Source organism: Chelonia mydas, chromosome 13 (assembly GCF_015237465.2).
Source record: "Chelonia mydas isolate rCheMyd1 chromosome 13, rCheMyd1.pri.v2, whole genome shotgun sequence".
Lineage (NCBI taxonomy): Eukaryota > Metazoa > Chordata > Testudines > Cheloniidae > Chelonia > Chelonia mydas.
In genome coordinates, this window is record NC_051253.2 from 22,487,828 (window position 1) to 22,502,777 (window position 14,950).

Here is a 14,950-nt window from a genome sequence, read left to right on the forward strand (position 1 = left end):
TCCACTCGTATATGAGACATCCTTTTACCTCAATGCAGGCCCCTTCGGGCACGCCGTGCTATCACTAGAGAATCCAATGCTTTTTTAACTTATGCTGTTTGCTCTGTTACACATATTGTGGGGGAGAATGGAGTAAGTCCTTCTTCTGCAACCGTGTAACCTAGAGCTGTCATTTTGTTTTCCCTTAAACTAAACAGGTTTGGACCAGGCCAGTATTTGGATGGGAGATTTCAAAAGAAAAGCCAGTTTGCTGCAGCTCTTCCTTCTGAGTCAGTAAGGAACTGCACTTCAGGATCACTTTTTCAAAGAGACAAAGCCAAGACCCTGAGCACTTGTGGATATTACAAAAGCACATGGCACATCCCATGGGAGGCGGGAGGCAAACCCTAATCTGGCCCAGTTTCAGTTCAGAATTCCATTATGCCACCTGAAATACTCCCTGTGATGCTGGGCTCACACCCAGGCCCCTAGGCCTAAACTCAACATTGACAAATGCATAGCTGGAACCCAGTCTGGCTCACCTGTGGGTTAGCATTGTTAAAATAGGTATTCGATTTACAAAAATGTGTTTAGTGTTTAGACTTTATGGAATGCTTGTAAGATGCTGCATGCATTAATCTCACTTATAACCACTGTATCCCATGTTATAAGGTAATTTTTAAGTGGTAGAATCTCCTTCCTTAGAGGTTTTTAAGGTCAGGCTGGGATGATTTAACTGGGACTTGGTCCTGCTTCGAGCAGGGGGTTGGACTAGATGACCTTCTGAGGTCCCTTCCAACCCTGATATTCTATGATTCTATGATTCTAAGTGTTTGCTCTGAAACTGTAAACCACCAGTCAGGAGAGAAGCATTGCCAGGTGTCAAATACTGGTTTGCCACAGACAGTTGTGTATCCTAGCCAACAACAGAAGGCCCATAGGCCCACCAGACAAACCATTGTGGAACATCAGAAGACAAAAAAGTCTGTTAATTGCTCCCCCTCATCCCCATGAAGAGGAGTCCATGTGGACTCATCCCATCAGCTTGCACTCTTGGGGAAGGAAATAAAAATCCCTGACAAGAAGAAATTGAATCTTTGTGCTGTTTGGACTTTGGGAGGGCAAGATGTCTAATCATAAGGAAGGGATGCCCAGCTGTTTAGCCCTAGAAGACATATAGAGCCTGCATATTACAGCAACTTCTATTACCTTTTGGAACCTAAGACTGTAACTCATTTGTATGTGTATGTTTACCTGCTTTAACCTTATAAATTACACTCATTTCTTTGTCTTAGCTAGTAAATCTTTAGTTAATTATAGGATTGGCTACAAACGTTGTCTTTAGTGTAAGATCTAAAGAGTAGGGCTCCGTGTCTGTCACGGAGGTAGCGGAAATCATGTATTCCGTGTCTTTCCGCAACCTCCATGACTTCTGCAGTGGCCAGTGTGGCTGACCCCAGGGCCGCTCAAGCAGCTGGCTTCAGGGCCAGCCACGCCGGCCGCTGCTGGAGCAGCTCTGCAGCCAGCCGCACCTACCGCTGCTTGGGTGGCCCCGGGCAGCTGGCCTCGGGGTGCCCCCGGCAGCAGCAGCCCCCCAGGTACCCCCTCCAGCAACACCCCCCACTAACATTTAGTCAGGAATATTTATAGTACAAGTCTTAGACAGGTCGCAGGCCGTGAATTTTTGTGTATGGCCTGTGACCTGTCCATGACTTATACTAAAAATACCTGTGACTAAATCATACCCTTTCTAAAGAGCAACTGACCTGGGGTAAGTGACTGGTCCTTTGGGACTGGGAGTAACCTAAATATTGTTGTGATTTTTGCTATAAGGGACCCTCTATCACAAAGGCAAGCTTGCCAAAGTAGCAAAATAGACCAGCGTACCCAAGGGGACTTTGTGTGACTCCACTGTTAAAGCTGTTATAGTGCTTGAGAAGTTCACACTTGACACTTGGTTGATGAAATCGAAGGGCATGTCTACACTACTCAATTTAAGTTGACCTAACTCACATCAGCATACAGTCACCACAATAATTACATCACTTGTGCACGCCTACACTTTGCTCCTCGTGTCGGCAGTGCACGTCCTCACCAAGCGCTCTTACACTGATTGAACTGTCACTGTGGGGCACCGTGAGATGGCTTCTGAAAGCCAGCAACAGTCAGTGTAAGCAAAGCAGTGTCTACACTGACACTGCATCAGCCTACCTACATCGACACTGGCTCTACACCCCTCATGGAAGTGGAGTTATTTAGTCAGTGTAGCAAGCGAGTTACATCAGCGGGAGTGAAAGTTTAGTGTAGACGCTTACATATTTAGGTAGACATAAGCTGCCTTCTGTTGAGCTAACTCTGTAGTGTAGACCGGGGCTCAGTATAGAACTCCCAAGCAGTTTGGGGTTTGTAACAGTCTGCCCTGAGCGTCGTACTCGTGCTCTGGAGCCACTCCAGACAGCTTGATACTCCCCTCAATTTTGATTACAAAAGATAGTCATCTTCCCTCTCTATCCTACACTTATATAACATTGCTGTGGACAGTTAAACAGTTGCCATGTTCCATCCCAGAAGTGGCTGCATTTTAGTACTGAGTGAAGAGAGCTGGTATTCTGCATGTAACTAGACATTCTGTAAAGTGATTTCAGAAGGTGCTATATCAAAAAAGCAGTTCCTCCCTCTTTATTTCTACCCCCACCCTCCTCAGCCTGGGCCTCGCTTCCTTTGAAACTGGTTGATCAGGCCAGAAGACATTGCTGAAAACTTTAATATTCCATTCACCATCTCCATTCCATGGGTTGAGTATGCTGTTTCCAAAACTCTGGTGCTCGAGAATAGGCAGGGCTTGGTTTTTGTCTTTTGTGGGATTTCAAGCTGTGTGACATTTGGTGTTTTTCCTCAAAGCCCCACTTCTTAGAGTCACATGATTATGTGAGAATCTCAATGTATGTGTTTCATAAAAGGATCTAAGTCTCATGGTTGCAAAGAAAAGCTTGACAATGTGACCTAAGTGCACCTTAAGGGCTCAAAAATGAGGAGGCAAATAAAAAGAACCCTACATTTACTATTTGAACACTGTCCTCCACAATGTCTGTGAAGCAAAGGGGGGAAAGTGAGCCACAGTAGTGCAGTGTGGTGTACTGTGTTCTGCCTGGCCCTGCTGTTTTTGGGCCTATTAGGAACTGTGTGCTGCTTGATGGATGTCTATGAATATAACACTATCAATGCACCTATTAATTTTGCAGTGCTTGCTGTCCATTTATGATTATTACACAGCTTGTCACTGATCCTATGGGTTGTGTATCATATTTAACACTTGGCATTGGCAATACAGTAGACCCTCAAAGATACAAACACCAGAGTTACAGACTTACCGGTCAACTGGAAACCATGTGGACCCAGAAGTGATCAATCACAGCAGCAATGAAAAGACCAAAAAAACCCCGACACAGCAAGTACTGTACTGCCTCCAGGCTTTAGCCCTGGGGCTCAGAGCTTCAGCCACGGGGAGTTGGGGCTGCAGCTGCAGGGTGTGGGGGGGTCAGGACTCTGGGTGGGGAGGAGGAGACTCAGAGCTTCTGACCCTCGGGAGTACCAGGGCTCATGGCTTTAGACACGTGGGGATTGCTGGGGCTCGGGGCTTCAGCCCCGCAGCTCTGTTCCTGGCATCAGCCCTGTGGGGGTCACTGGGGTTTGGGGCTTTAGCTAGAAGGGAGGTGCCGGTTTCAGCCCCAGCGTTCCCTCTGTAGCTAAAGCCCTGAGCCTCAGCTCCCCTTCCCCTCGGCTGAAACCTATCTTAACAGGCTGGCCTACACACAGTTTTTGTGCTGGTGTAACTATTTTGGTTGGGGCAGAGGGGGATTATTTTAGTTTAAAAACAAGTTAAAGCAGTACAGCTCCTAGTACAGACTCAGTTATATCAGAATAAAGGCACCTTATACCTGTATGGGACTAGCTATATCAGTATAAAGCACCTTTATGCCAGCATAACTGCACTCACACTTGGTGGGGGGGGGGCTTGTGGTGCCACTTTAACTATACCAGGATAGTTAAAGCAGTACAACTCTTATGCAGATAAGCCCTCAAATACTCAGTTTAAGGTCAATGCTATTTTTCTTTTGTGATACAGTCTCACACAACTCTACTCAGGTGAAATACCACTTGGAAAATGTGTCCCTTTCTCTCCTATCACATACTGCCCAGTATACATTCTTAGATATGTAGTTGATGGATTTTTTCCCAAAGTTTTGGCACTGAGTAAACAAATAGTGGGTTCTGATGCACGAGGGGAGTGTGTATGGAGGGTTCTGCGGATGATGTTATGCTGCTCCACTCTTGCACTTGGTTGCTTTTTGTTTGTTCCAGAGATGTTTTCAAAGGTTATTACATTTGCATCATTAGTGTCTCTCTCTGAATTCCTGAACTTGATTATGGGGGCCCTTTGTTTATGGATTTATTATCCAAATGCCACGAGTCTTGTTATCACGGATGAACTTTGGGAAGTCAGAGAGATGCAAGTGGTGTGGCTTGTTGACATAACTACTAAAAAATGTTACCTTTCTTAAATCCTGCAGGCCAAGAGATGAACGTTTGCCTACAGTCAGAGCTGGTAACTCTTGATGAAGATAGGTGTGGTGACCACTGCTCAGTATAAGTGTGACTTCCAGCCATCTGTAGGTCTTGTGAAAGAGCAAGAGATAGGCCACAGCCTCAAAGTTTGGATCCAAATTTCCCTCAAACGTGGGGGTGTTCAGATCCAGGAATTGGGTTTCACCCATTCTAAAGCGTGGAAAGCTATGAAGTTTGGGGCTAGAGATGAACCTCCTCAAATCCAGGGATTGGGTGCACCTCTGGATATAAACAAGCTTTTTATAATCAACTTTTGCTCAAGTGTGAATAAAACACGTTTGATTTTCACCGGGTTATAACTAGAGATAAGCCAGTAATTTACAATGAATAACTTACTCCATTAATTTAGCCTCTTCTCATGGGAACACCTGCAAGCCAGTACCCCTTTATTCCATGGATTGTAACTTTAAAATGGGAACAGTTTTGTGATTGATCAGATAAGTAACATAGTGTTTGTCTGGTTAAGACCAGAAATTTTTTGTATGAAAACTTGCACATGACAACTATTAATTTGGTACATGCAATTTTCCTGAATGTGACTTTGAACTCTGCTTTCTGTAAACTTTTATGCCAGCAAAATGTTATAGTCCAAATGACAGGTTTCAGAGTAACAGCCGTGTTAGTCTGTATTCGCAAAAAGAAAAGGAGTACTTGTGGCACCTTAGAGACTAACCAATTTATTTGAGCATGAGCTTTCGTGAGCTACAGCTCACAAATGTTCATGGAAAGTGCTTGACAAAAAGGCTTGCACATAGCTGAAGCAAATTCATTTAAAATACTAAGCTTTCTCAACCAAGCACTTAAGCATGTCCTTGACGTTACACCTGTGCTTAAATACTCTGAACTGGAGCCCCAATGAATATTCACAGGAATTGTTGTATTATTCACTCAACGGTTGTTTTAACAATTTTATTGCATACCCACACAGGAACAATGTTACAATATGGCTCTGCCATAGCTGAGTTAACAACCCTTGTTAAGACATTAGAGTTTATCGACACAGCCAAAACCAAAGTCCTGCTGCTTTTAAACTAGTACCTCAGTAAGAATGTCTTGATACTTAGTCTTCCAACATCAGCTTCCAGATTAAATTTGGGAATCAGGCAAGGCTTTTCTTATTGTCTGGGCTGTATACTCACAATGGCTTCCAGAAATCAAGTTCTGTTTTTTCTATTCTGCTAATCTCTAGAGCTGGGAGAATAATTCACGTGAACCATTCATTAGACACATGTAGCCTTTTTCCTGGTTTGTGAATTGTCTAAAAACTCACTATGAATAGATAAAAATGCAGTAATACACAGCATCCATAAATACCATGTTGTGATCAAACAAAAGCCTGCCTATAGATTGCTTTGTGAATGGTTCACTTCAAAAATTCAAGTATTTAGTATTTGTGGTTTGATATCTGAGCAGTGATTGGTCACCTATATTGCTTGGTTCTGTTCCCTGACTACAGGAGCTAGCCTACTTAAAGAATGTTAAGATTCCCACATTAGCACTGGGGCACATACTTACGCAAATACAAATTTGACACACACTTGTGAAAAGCAAATTCAAAGATTATGGATACCATTGAAGGAAATTTGGAAAAAATATTGGCTGTATTCTACCAGGTCTAACCTTCAAGAATGGATTCTGAATCTGAGCTAGTTAGCAATTCTGATCCATGGATGTAGCTCACTTCTTAATACTGTAGCTGTATTGGACTAAATTCCAACTGTAGAAGCTCAATAGCCAACTCTGGGCTGTTCTCAAGGTGGAAATAAATTCACCATTTAACGGCAGCTTCCAAGACCCCTGGTGCTGCTACTATAGCAGGTCCTGATTTCAGAGATAGCATAGAAACACAAAGAGGCTGGAAAATGAGGACTTTCTAACACCATTAACAAACAGTTGTACTTCTTGGCCACTTCATTCCTTGGAGCCGAGTTTCCATTATTGCCAACCGCAAATGTTCAAAAAACCATGATTCTGGACCCCAAAAACTACAAGTGGCTTAAAAATCATGAGGCTTTTATGTCACCATTAGGTTTTTATTTGCCATCTGGCTTTTGAGCCTTTAGGGTGGATTTAGATAGCATTTTCAAGTTATTCTCCGCAATCAAAAAGGCTGGAAGCTTTTTAAAACAAAAGCAAAACTTCTCCTGCAATCACTTGCCTTCAGCAGCTTGGATTATAAATACATCACCAAATATTTCAAAGCTCTTGATAAAAATCACGAGAGTTGGCAACATTGCTGAAAGCTCTGCTCACAAGAGGACATACACTAAATATTAAGGAGTTGTGACTAGGAAACCTATGACACAAATTGATTTGCCCAGCTCTAATTTTACAGTTAAAGCTCTATAGGTAAATATGCCTGGTAAAATACTATTCTCCGACTCGCTTTGGGGAAGTAATCTTTCTGTTGATGGGGAAGAGTGTAGTGGTGTATAGACTGGCTCTTGTGCATGGGATGAATTTCACTCCCACTGAACGAGTCTCTGTAGCTGTAGAAGCCAAGACAGACTTTTGGTTTGGCTGTAACATCCAGCTCTCTCCAGGTCTGTTTAGGCAGGTATGTTTCCTTTCCTTCTAGTTGCTGATGTCCTTAATGGAGAGAGAGAGAGGAGAACCTGGGTATCTGGAAAGGGTTTAAAAGCTTCAGTTAAATACAGTGGGAGTTGGTGCACTCAGGTTTTATTGTCAATTTTACATTCACATAAAATTTTACAGTGGCAGGCGACCCTGCGTGTGTGTCTGTGCCGCAGCACTGCTCACACACCAGCCATGTTCTCAGTGACCTACCCGCTGCCCTAGCTTGGCTCACACATCTCCCTGCCTCTCTCCGTAATTGATTATTTATCTAACGCAAGGCTGAAATTAAATCCTCATGTCAGTTTACTGTAAGAGGAGAGAAAGGGGCGGAGAGGACTGGAACACATCTAATAAAGAATGGATTTCACCATTGGATGTATGGTCTTATAGACCTAATCTCTGAACCCTGAAATGATGGCTAATGGCCCCTAGCATATTGCTGATCAATTCCAATAGAGCAAGCAGAGGTGCATGCAGGTATCAGTGCTGACTGCCAACCTGCAAGGACCAGCAACACAGCCCAGCCCAGTGCAAGACAGTTACACAGCATGAAAGGACTGCCTCCTCATTCACTAGACCAGCTGTTCAAAGACCAGTTACTGTAGAACTAAGCGGAAGAATTTACAGCAGGTGCTGAATGTTATGCATGCAGGGATTGAACGTTATATGACCTACACACTGATTGCAGTCACCAGAACTTCCCACAATTTGGGAGGGGTAAGGACTCCAGATCAGGGGAAGAAAGTGAGGGTGGATGCTGTGGGGCAAGCAAAATGCAGCGGAGGACGGAATGCTAGTGGAATAGTCTGATCCCCATGTACCAGATGTGCCCAGCTGTTAGTTGGCACCACTGCTCTCCCAAGCCTGCCATGTGCCAGGTGGCATATCTGGAGTGAGTTGAGATGAGATTGAAAATAGGGGACTCTGCTGCACAACTACAAAGACTTTTCTTATCTGTCAGTATTCTCCTTTCCTCTAATCTCCTTCTGTATTTAAAGGATTTACCACTTTTATTTGTCTTGTAAAAGCAGAGCAACAAAACAGGCAGTCAAGGAATTGTACAGGAACAGATGCTCTTATCACAGAGGAGTATGGAACAAAAAAAAGACCTTTGATCTTAACATATCCCAGGTTGGCCCATCTTGGTATCTTGTCTCTGGCCTTTCTCAAAGGAACGCAATCCCCCTTCCTATACCTGGTTTAATAGTTCTTATCCTTACATGTATAAATAGCAATACTACTGTTGCTCTGAATTTTGATATCAATACTAGTGATAATACTGTTAACAAAATTACCCTGTCCTGTTATGAATCCTGCCACAATATTTGACTTTCTGCGGCAGTAAGAACGTGAAAAATGCTTAAACAGACAGGCCTCCAGTTCAAAACAGATTGGAGTTGCCTACAAACTTTCTAAACAGTAACTCTGACATTCCTTGGCTCACAAGGACAAAAGGAGGTTGCAGATGAACTAATCCAATTAAAACACCCTTAAACTGAATTAAAGATGGGAAAAGATTGGGTCATATTAGCTAACGTACTCTACATATAGGCTCTAATGGGGAGCAGGCAGAAGAGTAATTTATGTGGTGGCTGCGTTAGGCAGGCAGTTTTGTCCTCATAACTAGATTGATGGGCCTGATGATTTGGACCAATCAATTATGGAACAGAGAGAAATGAATGAATGTTTCCAATATGCCACTATTCTGATTCTGCCTCCAAGTATCAAGAACTGGAGCAGTGAGTGAATCAGCTGTTGAGAAGTCACTATGTCTAATAAAATCTTAATTGGCTTTTCTTCCACTGATATTAGACTCAATAGGACTAATCACTCTCCCATGAATGAATGACTTACAAGCCCCATGAAGGATCACAAAGCACTATGGAAACAATGAATTAAGCCTTATGTCTCCATTTTTCAGTTGGTGAATCTGAGGCAGATAGAGGCTAACTCAATCTGTTGCACAATCTCTGCAAGAGAGGGGAAGCGAACACAGGAGTCCTAACTCCCAGACCTGTACAGTCAGTTAGCATTTCTAAAACTCAGCAAGCAGTGTGGAAATAAAAAGCAAACCATCCAGCCTGGGTTATCCCATGTACACACTCACAGCTCTAAAAATAAATAAGCAGAATAAAAGCTCCCCGCCTGGTGCACCAAAACACAATGGGCATCAAATTGCATTAGAATGTTTATACTGAGGAAAATTGCATCCTGCAAACTTAAATTATCTCTCTCTTCCCTCTCCCCTCCCACCTGCCACGGCCCATTTCCTATTATATTTTTCTAACAAACCAATAGATGCTTGAAATCACGGAAAGCCATAAAGAATTGGAATCAAATTAAGTCTACATTCTAACTGCATTAGGTGCTGTCAAGCATAGTTTACTCACTTTTCACAGTTCTATCTAGAGGCTAAACAATTTTGTACCCTTTCTCTACTAATCAAAACTGATTACTCTGATAATGGACCCCTGACGCTGAACACTTTATGAAGGTAAATTATGCCATATCGAACAGGAAGGGAATGGAGAAATCATCCAGAGATAAATAGGTCTAAAGATGCATATATTGATCTTGCCCTCTTTCTTTTCCTCTCTTTCAATGTCTGCAACAGCCAAAGGTTCAATCAATACTTTTAGTGCTGTAATGCCATCTTTTATAATACCGCCATAATTGGCCGTTATCACAGTTTGCCCTCTGATTGGCTTGTTTTAGGAGTCTTTTTATCTGAGATCTTTTGTTTTTCCCCCTGTTGAGTTTCACAACCCAAGGGGTAGGCAAAGCATGGCCTTTGGAATTCTAAGATGCAGGTCCCCTCTATGCATCAGTGCAAGGGGAGGACAAAAATGATCAGCTATGACTTGTAATTGCTCGCAAATTCAGTCAACAAGCAAGTTCTAATTCATTTACCAAGGAACATACAAGTACAAGCAGATATTATGGTCGAGTGCATTGATTTTTGACTGCAATAGACAATATAGCTTTACAGTCCTGGAGCTTTAAAACTCCTCCTGTCCCTGCAGGAAGGGAGGGTTTCATATTGCAGGAACTCTGTCAGTCAATGCAATTGACCCTACAGCCAAGGAAAACCCCTGTAGGCGCATCCTGAAGGTGAATTTTTAAGACTCCAAGCCAATATATAAAAATTCAGAGCATGCTTTAGGTTCCAGGCAAGCTGCCAACGTGGCCCTCAGTGCTGTGAATTTGGGCACCTGAGTTGCAGTGGAATCTGAGACGTGTTGGAAATACAATGCATAAATTCAGAGCTTGGGGTTTTCACATTTGTAACTTCCTTGAGCATTGTTGTCTCCGTTTTAGCTGATAATACATTGGTTTCCTCTGCTCTAATTGCAGCAGTGGCTTATTTTGATTTTCACTTACAATGGCTGCCAAGTACCCTCCGATGCTTCTGCATGAAATACTGTAAATACAGACAGTACACATTAATCTTCTGGACATGCAAGTCGAGTGTCAGATCAGGTACTGCATTTACTTGCTCTCTGATGTCAAACACTGGAGATCTCCCTTAATCCTTAACATTTTATATTATACACACACACACACCCCCAAGAGAGAGAGACAGAGAGTTGTTTTTCTGCTCTTTATTAACTCCAAGTAAAGATCCTTCTGACATAAAGGAGTTAATTCAGAGTATTGAAAACCCTCACTTCAGTAAAAAAATGTAAACAGATCTTTGCAACCAAGTGAGAGAACTTCAAGGCCCAGCACAATGGGGATGGTGGAGTTCACTGATAATTGAATATCAAGTCAAATGCAAAGCAGATTTTAGATATTGATAAAAGATTGCTGCAGGCCACAAGCAAGAGTAGGGTGGATCCCAAAAAAAGAACACAGACCAGCACCATAGCCCAATTCCAATGCAGCAACAATGTGGGGACAGTATCATCCCCTTTCAACCAGCATGTCCCTGTGGCTCACGCTGCTTCCCGTAGCTCCCATTGGCCGGGAACGGCGAACCGCGGCCACTGGGATAAGAAAATAATAGCAAGTGCCAAATACTACTCACCCGTTCCTAATATTTGTTGCTCACAATCGGTGCGATCTTCTGGTATCAGAGACAATGTCCCAGCTGTGCATTGGAGAGAACTGGTTCATCGCTGTGACAACACAGGCCTAACCAGCCAATCAACATGGGGCTTTGGACTATCTGTGTCACCCAGATAGATTCTACTTGTTGCAACAGCTTGCAGTGTTACGTGGTACCATTGATGACTAGTGCATGATCAAACATTGCATGCTCAGTACAGCTGACACAGCCTGGTGGCTTCCTTCTGACATGCACAGCATTATGCTTATTTATTCTTTCCCTTTGTGTAATAGGAAATAATGGTTTCCAAAATCTGTCAGGTGTCAAACTACCCTGCAGTCTGTTCCTCATGGCATATAAAGGAAGGCAAAAGTACCATTCATCCATCTATCATTATACCTGCACAGAAGGAGAAAACAGTGAGATACCTTCACACAACTTTAGGAGAAAGGGTGGTAGGTGATTGGTTATGCTGTAGTGGGCATGATGACATACTTGACTTCACCAAGACTGGTTAAAAAACTACTTCTACTGTCCCAATTAACACCAGAGTACTGCCTTGAATAATCTCGAAGTTTTTTTTTATTATTATTAAAAGGTCTCCTAACAAATTAAAAATAAAACACTTGGAAGGAAGAGGCTTGAAACTACAATTTGGATAAGGATCAGAACATCCCGTACAGTTTGCAACTGTTTGGATCTTGATGGAAGGTGGTGGTTTACTTTCCGAACTAAAGCTGTACATATAAACAGATTTTTTAAATGTTTCATTTCAACAAAATCAAGTGTTTTTCACTTAGACCTGGACCATTTTTTAAACATTTTTCTATTTTCTATATAAAACTAAAGGAAGTTTTTAAATGAAAAGTCATTTCAAAAAAAAAGAATCAAATAGTTTTGTCCCAAAATGTCAAACTGAAATGTTTCCGTTAATTCAGAAGTGGTTTTGATTTGTTTTGCTACATGAACAATTCAGTGAAACTACAAGAACTCATAAAACTTTTTGATGTTTCCAAATTTTCATTTTTCTGCTGAAAAAATATTTCAGCCAAAAAACATCGTCCCACTCTGTTCAGAACATCTCCTCGGTTCTATGTAAATGAATATGAACTTTAGGAAACAGAATGTGAATGAATATTGTCTGTTGCCTCATGCTATGAAATAATCGTAAATAAAACAGTTCCCCCGCACTGTCACTCACCAGGGGGCTGACGTGTACATATGTACATACACAAACAAACTCACACATACACACACACACTGGTGTTCCCGGACTGTCCTGCCTGTAGCTGAAGCTCAGCAAGATAAATGCTCTCCTCTCAGAGACGAGATACCTATCCCACAAATCACCGCTCTCTTCCCTCTGCACCTTCCCTTCCCTCTAACCCTCCTCCATTACTCATCCACTGGAAGAAAATGCAAAGAGTAATAATAATTAGACAAGTACAAATAGCCAGATGGTGATATGGATGGCGTGTTCCACTAAATAAGGGGCCGTTACCATACCAACAAGCGGGCAGAGTGCTGATCTAACAGAGCTCACAGGCGCTCAGGCAGTGTCACATCATCCGTTATCCAACAACTTGGTCTGGCCTCTCGGAGACACGAGACGCTGCCCAGGGCCGGGTGCCCCATCAGTTTACGTCAAGAGGAACTATTGTTTCTTATTATGGAGAGTCGTGAAAGCCTTTGTAGTAGCAGCAAATTAGGCAGAAGTTCAGCACTGTGCTGGGAGGGAGGGAGAATAAGCATCTTGGGCTGTTCCCAGGCAGTTAGCAAGCAATAATGCCAATGCCCTGTTAAATTGGAGGGCTGACAAGGCAGGAGTTGGCCGGGGCTCAGGTGGTTAACCACGGGCTCAGCCTGCTGGGTTGGACTGCTGAAGTCTATTGTGCATAATGGAGGGGGAATGCAAATGTAACCCACGCTCACTCAGTGTGGTGCTCTGTCCCCTTCTAGTTGCTGGGCCACGCTAGGCGTTTGAGTATGCTACAGCCTTGGAGCTAACAGATTGAGGTTGCTTAGCTCAGGCAATAGAAGCTCATTCTTCTAGATCCAGAGATCCTGGGACTGATTCTCATGGCCAGTGACACACCCAGGGGCTTTGTGTTAAACAAGCCTTGGCCACCTTGCAGTTGGCACCCCCAGCAGAATTCTGGATGGCTTAGGGGTTTTCTGAACTTGGTTTCTGCACTGGTGAAATCCCTGAGGACGAACTTCCTGCACTGCACCAGTGTAGCTTACCCCAGTTGGAACTCCCCGCGAACAACTGCTAAAACCCAATCAAGAGACGCCCGTGGCCAAAATTCCACCCAGGTTCTGGGGTGTCCAGCTGGAGTGGTAGATCTGCCCCTGCTTTGGAAGGTCCAGCATAGTCTAAAAACGTGGGGGCGGAAGGAGCCCAGTCTCTGAGTGCCGATGTCTCTGCACTTCAAGGATATTCACTGTGCTGTGGCCTCAGCAATGCTCCCTGGGAACATGATGCAGCTGAAGTAACAGTGCCATGGCAAGTCTTTGGAACCCTTATGACGGGGCTGCCTACCCTCTGCCCGGTGCATAACCTTGGTCTTCCCAACATGACATTCTCCCCCCTCCCTGCCAGGCTCATGTACATCCCTGGCCTCCCCCACTGCCCCCAATATTACCACTCAGTCCCCTGCATGCCACTCCATCCCTTCTCACACCCTGACCAGCTCCTCCCCTGCCATCAATGCTACTCGGTTACAGCCTTGCTCTCCCCACCACCTGCCTCTCTGCTGCCCAGCCAGTGGCCAGATTTCTATAGATAACCCCGTCAAAAGGAAACCGATATTCCCTTTAGCTATGACAGATGAGTTCCAGTTTCATGTTCTGGATGTTTACTTGTATATTTAAGATAATTAAATATTAAAAAATGTACTCTGCATCTCAGATAACTAAGCTACTAAGTCAATAGCAAATTAAGAGACAGATTAATTACTACACTTGCTGACATGCACTGTTCTGGTGGCAATGCAAAGCAGCTGTAAACTCAGATTCACTGACCAATGTGGCCAGGCAGGTTCATGCTATTCCTTTAAAGATGATGCTAGGGGTGATCTGGGAACTAGACCAGCAACTCTTCCTTGTGTATTTAGTTAACTGGTGGAATTTTAAGAGCTCTAGATGATGTCATAGGGACAAGCCACCATTACTTCAGTAAAGGAGAATTGTGTCTCTTGAGATGGTTGATACAGACCCTTTGGGACCCCAAAGGGGTCTGTGTGGTCTTTGTTCCCCCGTACCTTACTTCTCCTAACAAAATGCAATGCTCAAGATTGAAGCCTTGCGATTTTTGGGTGCCCAACTTCACACATCTCGAAAAAGGCCTGATTAACAGAATGTGCTGAGCCCCCACCCTGTGAAAATCGGGCCCCTTCAAGATGTTTCAAGTCAGGTAATGAAAAATGGAAACCCCTGAGATCACTTTTGAAAAATCTCACTGCCAATCAGATATTAACCAAGAAATTTGGACAAACAAGCTTGCCTTGGAAGCATAGGTGGAAGAAGGCAGGACAGCTGCAACTAACCTACAACACGGGCAGCCTGCTACTGATCTGCAATGAATATTGATCCGCTTCTAGGAAGGTTTTTCCAAAAAGGTATTTAACTGATTTGTGGCAAACTTTGATTAAACAGCTCAATGAGCTGGAGATCCTAGAGAAAGATTATGTTGTCTTGGCTGTCTTAAAATAAAGGGTT

General features: G+C 43.4%; 1 long non-coding RNA gene across 2 annotated transcripts in view; it reads right to left on the reverse strand.

The window, feature by feature from the left end:
• Window positions 1-5,490: 5,490 nt before the first annotated feature.
• Window positions 5,491-14,950, reverse strand: part of LOC122462678 — a 32,173-nt gene continuing 22,713 nt past the window's right edge. The window contains exons 3-4 of one of the 2 annotated variants that reach the window (XR_006285388.1): window positions 11,210-11,629; window positions 5,535-7,228 (exon numbers count right to left, since the gene is read on the reverse strand). This is a non-coding gene — a long non-coding RNA (uncharacterized LOC122462678). Of the gene's footprint in view, window positions 7,229-11,209; window positions 11,630-14,950 lie in introns of both variants that reach the window. The other variant, XR_006285389.1, reaches the window with a different exon arrangement.